This window comes from Callorhinus ursinus, unplaced genomic scaffold, assembly GCF_003265705.2.
Source record: "Callorhinus ursinus isolate GAN/ISIS: 27379988/994484 unplaced genomic scaffold, GSC_fseal_2.0 scaffold7, whole genome shotgun sequence".
Classification (NCBI taxonomy): domain Eukaryota; kingdom Metazoa; phylum Chordata; class Mammalia; order Carnivora; family Otariidae; genus Callorhinus; species Callorhinus ursinus.
In genome coordinates this window covers 50,918,357-50,927,759 of record NW_027397069.1, presented here as the reverse complement: position 1 = coordinate 50,927,759, position 9,403 = coordinate 50,918,357, and the positions used below count along the sequence as shown (strand labels likewise).

At 49.6% G+C, this 9,403-nt stretch overlaps 1 long non-coding RNA gene across 1 annotated transcript in view; it reads right to left on the bottom strand.

The window, feature by feature from the left end:
• Positions 1-1,087: 1,087 nt before the first annotated feature.
• The window catches only part of LOC141373114 (uncharacterized), a 29,911-nt gene continuing 21,595 nt past the window's right edge, over positions 1,088-9,403 (bottom strand). The window contains exon 3 of the long non-coding RNA XR_012378799.1: positions 1,088-1,925. This is a non-coding gene — a long non-coding RNA (uncharacterized lncRNA). The remainder of the gene's footprint in view (positions 1,926-9,403) is intronic.

Genomic DNA, 9,403 nt, shown 5'->3' with positions numbered 1-9,403 from the left:
CTGGCATCATCTTCCTTCAGCCTGAAGAACTTTGGAATTAGTGTTTTCCTGTATGTAAAGTGACATTTTGCTCTAGCTGCTTTCAGATTTTTTTGTGTTTGGTTCTTCACAGTTTGACTCTCATGGGCCCAGGCATAGTTTACTTTGTATTTATTCTGTTTACTGATCTTCTGGTATCTATAAATGGCTTTCGCCAAATGTGGGAAATTTTCAACCATAGTGTCAAATATTTTTTTCTGTCCCATTTTCTCTCCTCTTCTTCTGTCCTCAAGATAGGAGCCCTAAAACAGGACACTCCCCCCAGTACCAATCCCTCCTTCGGAGTATTGACTCCTACAGAATCTTCCTGCTTTCGACCACACACAGCACCTCCAGATAGTTTTCCTGGCCCCCAGGGTTTGTAGTGGTTGTCTAAGGGAGGGACAGTCCTTGGCTATTCCCAGAAGTGGACCCTGTTCAGGATGTTTAGAGGAAGTCACTTGATAGCCCACGTTCGCCCCCCCGCCCCGCGCCCTTCTGACCTCCCAGGCAGTTCATCCAGTCAGTGCGAAAACAGAACTTCTCTACCTGAACAGTCCCAACCCCAGCAGTCGTCATTCAGAAAAGGATTCCTTCTGTTATTCTCATGTAAGCATGATTTTAAAAATTAATGAAACAGTTTTTTAAAATAGCCCCAGCCAGAATTCATCCGTTCTAAAGCAGAAGGATTATGATTCTAGAGGCATAAACACCGAGTGAAAAGGCCTCCAGGCCCCAGCTGTGTGGCCTTGACAGCAGACAGGCCTTCTCTAAGCCAGCTACCTACCAGGAGACCATGGTACCGGCCCCACCCCTGCCCCAGAGGCTGAAGATCAAGGAGGGAACACACGGTGATTACAGACTGTGTCTGACGTGATTATTCTACTGTGATTGCCTGAAGTTCCAGCCCCCGGGCGGTGGCACACAGAGGGGCTTTGGTGTGGATCTGATCACATTCTTCTGCAGGCGGTGTCTAAGGAACAAGGCGAAGGAAATGACCCCTCATCTAGGTCCCAAAGAGAGGGGGGCCAGCTTTTCTTTTCTTTGACAACACAAAGCTGAGGTCATTTATTCGTAAACTCCAGACGAAATACAATCCTAACTGATTCGTGTTACTAGCTGTGCTGCTGAGGAAGCCCCCCGCCCCTCCAGCAGCCCCTTGGGAAGCCTTGGGAAGCAGGAGCCCAGGGACCACCGGCCAGGGCACTGGATGGGAGGAGAAAGGGACTCTGCTTACACTATGACAGCCGTGCACACAAAAGGAGGCTGGCCTTAATTTTGATCAGAGTAAGGACCTGAGAATTAGGGCTGATACGAGAGCCCCACTGCAAGCCCAGTGCTGAGCTAGGAGAGGTGGTGGGGCCACAGGACACCCAGTGAAGGCAGAGCTGGGCTGGGGGTAAGGTAAGCCACAGGAATACATAAAGGCAGGAAAACTAGAGGCATGATCTGGAAGGAGGGAGCGAAGCCCCCCTTCATTCTCCCCCGGCTCAGTGCCTTCTGTAGGCAATGGGTGAAATATACCCACCTCTTAAAGTGGTGCAACTGTTTTCCAAAAGTCTCCCCCACAGTCCTCCCCGCCTCCGTGACATTTCACCCTAGAGAAGGGAAAAGCGGCTGGCGGCTGCAAGTCTCAGGATAGGAGTTGGACCGACAGGCTGGCCAAGCCTGGAGCCGCCTTCTCCGCCTCCTCCGGGTGCATCCCTCCAGCTGTAGCCACCTTTTGTTGCTGTTCACCTGCCTCCTCGCAGGTCTTTGAACACACTGAGTTCACTCTCGGCAGCTTTCCACGCCTTGCTCTGTCCTTGGCTCTTTCTCACTGTCCAGGTCGCTGCTCAAATGTCATCTCCTGGAGAAAGGGGAACCCTCCTACACTGTGGGTGGGAATGCAAGCTGGTGCCGCGACTCTGGAAAACAGTATGGAGGTTCCCCAAAAAGTTGAAAATAGAGCTGCCCTGTGACCCAGCAACTGCACTACTGGGTATTTACCCCAAAGATACACATGTAGTGATCTGAAGGGGTACGTGCACCCCAGTGTTTATAGCAGCAATGTCCACAATAGCCAAACTATGGAAAGAGCCTAGATGAATGGATAAAGAAGATGTGATATATATATACAATGGAATATTATGCAGCCATCAAAAAATGAAATCTTGCCATTTGCAACGATGTGGATAGAACTAGAGAGTATTATGCTAAGCAAAATAAGTCAATCAGAGAAAGACAATTATCATATGATCTCACTGATATGTGGAATTTGAGAAACAAGGCAGAGGATCACAGGGGAAGAGAGGAAAAAATGAAACAAGATGAAACCAGAGAGGGAGACAAACCATAAGAGACTCAATCTCAGAAAACAAACTGAGGGTTGCTGGAGTGAGGAGGGGGGCGGGAGGGATGGGGTGGCTAGGTGATGGGCATTGGGGAGGGTGTGTGCTATGGTGAGCGCTGTGCATTGTGTAAGACTGATGAGAAGACTGATGAACCACAGACCTGTACCCCTGAAACAAGTAATACATTATATGTTAATAATAATAACAATGATTTAAAAAAATGTCACCTCCTGGGAGAGGCCTTTCTGGACCCCAGGCCTCAGGTCCCTTGTGGGCCAGTCACTTCCTATCACTGCATCCTGTTTTTCTCAAAGCCCTGGATGCTATCTGAAATTATCTTACTGACTTGTGTTGATTATCAGTCTGCCATTGTCAGCAGAATGCAGGCTACATGGGAGCAGGGGCCTATTTGCCCATTGCAGCATCCATGGTGCCCGGAATCCTTTGAAGTCTTGACAAATATCTGATGAACGAAATAGGATAAGTTGAGGATTACATACGACGATGTGCCTAAGCACTTGGAGAATGCCCACCAGCTTCACGATTTAGTGGTAGTAGTGTTACTATTTTTCCTCTTTTGCGGCAAGTCTGTTTTGCTGGATAAGGCAGTAATAATGACCCCGGAAATGGGAGTACAGGAAGCACTGAGTTTTCAAGAAAAGCACCCTTCTTTTTTTCCGGAGGACAAGGGCAAAACCCAAATAGATTCACCACTAACCTTCTAGAGGCAGCACTGAGTGCTGGAGAGAGCACAGGCCCATGGCTTTGTCCTAATCAGCTGTTTGACCTTGGGTAAGCCTCGACGTCTCCGAACCTGTTTCCCCATCTGAGAAATAAAGGGGATTGACCAGATGCTGCCTACGATCCCTTCTAACTAGAACCCTCCCTCATCTCCTTATACTGTTCTTTAGTGCCTACTGGAAGAAAAGTGAAGGAACTAAAGACAGGCAGAGGCAGAGATTCTAGAACTAAATATTGTAGTCAATTCTAAAATGGTTGGATTGGACAGTCTCCTTTCTAGGGAGAGAGGGGAGGAGACCCAGGAGAGGTCTCAGAACATCTCCTCCACCTTTGATTCAGGTTAGAGACTACTTTGCTTTGAGCACTTGTTATTAGGTGCTTTACACCTGGATGTCGTTTCATCTTTAAAACAACCTTACAAGGTAGGCATTATACTTCCATCCTACAAGGGGAGGGTGATGCTCCCAAAGGTCACACAGCTAAAACGCAACAAGCTTGGGAGTGAGAACCAGGTTTGTCTTCTCACTCTTTCGGCTACCCCGAGTTGGTGGGTGTTCCCACCAACGGATCCCAAACCTCTTGATCATCAAAATCAGCGGGAACATCTTCAAGGGGGTCGCACTAAACCAGAATCTTCAGGGGTGCTGCCGAAAAATCTGTATTTTGCAAAAGCTCTCCATGTTCCAGTGATACAGCCAGACTAGGAAACCATTGCCTTATACTGGGCTATGAAACCACCTAGTAGTTGGAAATTGTCCCGGGAACGGGCCAATACTTCTCACTGCAGTCGTTCAGAACCTCATTCTACTCTCCCTGCGCCCCTCCCTGCGGGGCTGCGCCTGCGCCCGCGGCAGCTATGTCTCCGCAGCGCCCTCTGCAGCTGTGTCTCCGCAGCGCCCTCTGCTGGATACGTACTCAAACCTTAACTGCAACCAACTTTCTCCGCCGGGAGGTATCAGGGGCATCGAGCGGCGCTCCCCAACGCCTTTTTTAATACCAAAAAATGTAATAACGAGGGGCGCCTGGGTGGCGCTGGTTGGTTAAGCGACTGCCTTCGGCTCGGGTCATGGTCCCGGAGTCCCGGAATCGAATCCCGCATCCGGCTCCCTGCTCGGTGGGGAGTCTGCTTCTCCCTCTGACCCTACCCCCTCTTGTGCTCTCTCTCTCTCAAATAAATAAAATAAAATCTTTAAAAAAAAAATGTAATAACGATAGCCTACCGTACTGTGAAGGTGAATACTACTAATACCCACGGACTGAGAAAATACATGCTGATCATATGCTATTAATGAACAGATGGATTAAGAATTTGCTGTTAAGGGCGCCTGGGTGGCTCAGATGGTTAAGCGTCTGCCTTCGGCTCAGGTCATGATCCCCGAATCCGGGGATCGAGTCCCGCGTCGGGCTCCCTGCTCAGCGGGGAGCCTGCTTCTCCCTCTGCTTCTCTTTCTCTCTCTCTCTCTGTCTCTCATGAATAAATAAATAAAATCTTAAAAAAAAAAAAGAATTTGCTGTTAATTAGGGGAGCCCAGGTGGCTCAGTTGGTTAAGCCTCTGGCTCGGGTCATGATCCTGGAGTCACTGGATCGAGTCCCGCATCCGGCTCCCTGCTCAGCAGGGTATCTGCTTCTCCCTCTGACCCTCTCCCCCCTCATGTGCTCACTCTCTCTCAAATAAATAAAATAAAATCTTTAGAAAAAAAAGAATTTGCTGTTAATTAGAACAGAACTGGCTGCACACACTGGAGCAGAAGGAACCTGTGGTTTATTCAGTTTTGGGCACAAGTAGGTAAAGAGTTGCTTCCCTAGGAGTCACCCAGACTTTCTTTATTCATGTACTCATTCTTTTCTTTCCAACAAGTATTCATTGAATAATAAACACTACTAAACACCAAGCATTCTTCTAGCACAGAACAAGACAAAACGCCCTCTCCTCAGGGAGTTTATAGTCTAGAGATAGAGGAATTAAACAGATAAATACCTACTTACACATGGTGATGAATGCTATGAAATAAAAGAACTAGGTTTGGGTGCCTGGCTGGCTCAGTCCGTGGAGTCTGTGACTCTTGATGTGGGGGTTGAGTTTCAGGCTCCAGGTTGGGTGTAGAGATGACTTCAAATAAAATCTCAGAAAAACAAAACAAAACAAAAAACAAACTAGGTTTCGAGAGCCCTATTTTAGGAAGGAAGATCAAGGAAGGCCTCTCTCTGGAGCAGACTTGAAGCTAAGATCTGACATTTGGGACAGAATGAGCCATGCAAAGCAGGGAGGGGATTCCAGGTGGTGTACGGAGTTCTCATTTAAGGAGTATGTGCATAAGGGGCTTGTGAAGTGAGATAAGGCTAAAGGAGTCTGGTTAACAATAAGCACCTACTATGTGACAGCACTGTTCCACTTTGCTTTTCCACGCATTGTCCCATCTGATCCCCACCAGTCTTAAGAAGTAAATAACAGTCTCATTTTTTGAATTTTATAGATGAGAAAATTGAGGCACAGAGAAATTAAGTACTTTGCCCCAAGTCCTGTAGATAGTGGGGAGCAAAACTAGGATTGAAACCCATGCATTTCAGCCTCAGCCCCCAGATTCGACACTCATCCATCACCCTACACACACTCAGCCATCACCCTACACACACTCAGCCATCACCCTACACACACTCAGCCATCACCCTACACTGCCCTCTAGGCATCCCTAAGGAGTTTGTGGTTTTATTCCAAGCGCAGCGAGCTATCTCCATCAGCTCTTATGCAGGGGCTCTGAGCGATCTCTTATGTTTTAGCAAGATTGTGCTAAATGGGTAACAGGTCACAGGAGGGCAAGAGTAGAGGGGCAAGGTGCAAGGCACGTGCAGCGGGCCAGGCGAGGACTAACTGTGACTCAGACAAGGTGGGGCGCAGTGGAGATGGGGGAGAAAAGGATGGATTTAATACAGAAGGGACAGCACTGGGGACAGGTCGGGTGCGGGGTGCGCTAGAGGAAGCTATGAAAGATGGCACCTGAGCTCAGGAAACTGGACATGGACCACTGACTGGGATGGAGGTGCGAGCAAATGTAGGAGAGTGAGTACGGTTTGGTTTTGCACACACTCAGTTTGGGATGCTGGTGATCCATCTAAGTGAAAAATCAGGGGGGCTCTTGGAGACTCACAGGCATCTCAAACTTAGTGTGTGTAACTGAAATTCATTCTGAGATTCAGAGACGACATCTAGGTTAGAAATGGAAATGTGTTGTTTTTAGCACAATGGGCGCTATTTAGAAATAGACGGTGCTGCCTAGGGAAGGGAGAGTTCCAAGGACCAAGCCCTCTGGAACTCATGCATGTGGAGGTTGGATCTGGGAAGAGAAGGAGGTGGAAGGAGGGAGACAGTCAGTGACTGAGGAGGGCCAAGTAGGAAGAAAGAAATGACAAAACAAAAGCAGCCTAGGACTGCCCTCATAATGTCCTCTGAAAAAGAGAGACCCCTCCTTCCTGTTTCCTTACACATGGGAAGATTTGGCCTAGATCCAGAGGCAGCGACTGAGTGTAGGCAGCCCGTATGCCTGGGTAAGTCCACGCATCAGTCTACACTAGGAAGCAGTAGGTACACCCCAGAATAGACCCAGTGTCGCATTCCCTGTAACCGCTCAGTCTCCTGTTGGGCTCACAAGGCTACACAGAGCAACACACAGGCTGTCGGTTGGGGGGGGGGGTGGGCAGACGCCCACAGACCTCTAGGATTGGGATTCCACCTCGAGTCTGGGCAGGGCGCAGGCATTATTAGTCATATTCCCGTTGTCATTTCCTGGGGTGGTTTGCTTTTTTTTTTTTTATCTTTCCCCGCCACCGCCCCTGATTTCACCCACTTCTCTTTCTACTTGATTATCTTCACCCAGAAAGCATTACAATTTTGTCGTAATGACAAATCGTCGTAAAAAAATCATTTTGTCCCCATAATCCCATGATCACAATTTCATCATTAATTAATATGGTGATTAAAATGTTCTCTCTTATATCCCTTTTGGGTGCTGAGAATTGCTGCCATAAATGTTTACGAGGTTCTTGTCTCTAGTAGGAAGAACGGCAAGATCAGGCTTCACCCCAGGGCCTCACCCTGTACAGGAAACACAATTCTACACCGAGTGCTCTCCAGCTTGTAACCTGACAGCCCAGAAATAGGGGTAACTAAGAGCCACTGGGGAAGCTCTACCATTTTTTTAAAAAAACTTGTCATTTTCTTAATTACAGAAGTATATTTTACCGAGGCATTGGGCTTCTCAAACTTTAATGAGCCTGGGGACCTTGCTAAAGTGCAGCTTCCGACTTGGGAGGTCTGGTGGGGATGGAGATGCTCCCTTTCTAACAAGCTCCCACGTGATGCTGAGTGCTGGCAAATGGACCACATCTGAGTATCAAGGATCTGCCAAATAAACAACTAGAAAATAGGAAAACACAAATTAAGTGTGAATGTGTCTCCCTGGATGAGACATTCTGCTTCCCATTCGTGCCCCTGTGCTGGAATGGCACAGGGCCCCCAGCTCCTTCCCCAACAACATCCAGAGAACCTAGAGAGAGGACAGATCAAGAGGAGGCCAGGAGCCCCTGGGGAGGCGGGAGGCCGTTTGGAAGGTGGCTACAGGGTGGGGAGAGGGCGGCCAGGGAAGGAGTCTAGTCCTGCTGCTGCCCCTCCCCTCCCCCCGCCTGAGAGGATCAGCAGCTGAGTCAGATGCAGGGATCCTCGGGTTCAAGAGGAAAGTCAGTGAAGGGCAAGAGGCTGCGTAAACAGGTGGGACTGAGGGGCGCCTGCGTGGCTCGGGCGTTAAGCGTCTGCCTTCGGCTCAGGTCACGATCCCGGGGTCCTGGGATCGAGCCCTGCATCGGGCTCCCTGCTCAGCGGGAAGCCTGCTCTCCCTCTCCCACTCCCCCTGCTTGTGTTCCCTCTCTCGCTGTGTCTCTCTGTCAAATAAATAAATAAAATCTTTAAAAAACAAACAAAAACAAACAAAAAAAAACAGGTGGGACTGACCAGACCCAGGGACTCACTTCCTCCCCACCTCTCCCAGGCCCAAGCGAGGCTGGGGGGACTAGATTCTAAGGGATGCTGCCTCCTAAGACTGCCAGCACTTAGTGTGGGTAGGGGTGTTGGGGAGAGCCTTGACCTTGACTCAGGAATGAGAAACCACGTTCCTCAGGGCCTGGGATTTTCCACCCTAGGGCGCATGTGCCCTCACTTATCTCCTCACCCCTCACCCCGCTGGAAACCCCTAACAAAAATGAGGCAGCGGGGCACCTGGGTGGCTCAGTCATTAAGCGTCTGCCTTCAGCTCAGGTCATGATCCCAGCGTCCTGGGATCGAGCCCCACATTGGGCTCCCTGCTCGGCGGGAAGCCTGCTTCTCCCTCTCCCACTCCCCCTGCTTGTGTTCCCTCTCTCGCTGTGTCTCTCTCTGTCAAATAAATAAAATCTTTAAAAAAAAAAAAAATGAGGCATATCCCCTCCTGAACATGGGAAGGTTAAGCTAGTTGACTGCTTTGAGCTCAGCTCACAGTCCTAGAGAGATGGGACAAACTGAGAGCAAACCAAGGCCCACGAGTGAACCAGAAGAGAGAGAGAGAGAGTTGAGCAGGTGCATGGCGGGGAAATCGGCAAGAGGAGAGTTGCTACAGCTCTGCGGGCGGGCGGCAAGAGCACCCCCAGCTCATCAGGAAGGAGGTTGCCCTAACCCATCTATCTGTATGTCGCCTGCCCCTCTAGGCTCTGGAAATGCCATGCAAAACCAGGTAGTGGGGGACTCTGCCCTCTCTGAGCTCCCCTTCCAGGGGAGCCAGAGAAGAAGGGGACACACATGCGAACTGGTGAGGTCACGACAGGCTGGCTTAACAGGCCAGGGAGCAGCCTCAGTGGAGGGGGTGATCAGGCAGGCAGCCTGGAATAGGGAGCGTCTGCACTGTGAGCTGGTGGTGAGGAGCAGCCCGGGGAAGGAGCTTGCAGACCGAAAGTCCAGGGCACGCGGTGGTCTGCGAGGACCAAGAACACAGTGTGTCTGGCAAACAGACAGGAAGCAGGGAGGCAGGGAGGAACAGCTGGAGGAGAAACGAGGAAAAACACCCACTTATCTAAGTAATGGTGAATTCAAGACGATCGAAGACCAAGAGGGGTTTGGAGAGAAAGAGCAGGTCACTGACACAGATGTAAGGTTGGAGAGGAGCCCCCCATCAGGAGGGACCTGTGAGGCCACGTGAGGAAGCTGGCTCTTATTCTAAATGAGGCATGAGCCGTGGAAGGAATTTTTGTTTGTTTGTTTGTTTTTAAAGATTTTATTTATTTATTTGAC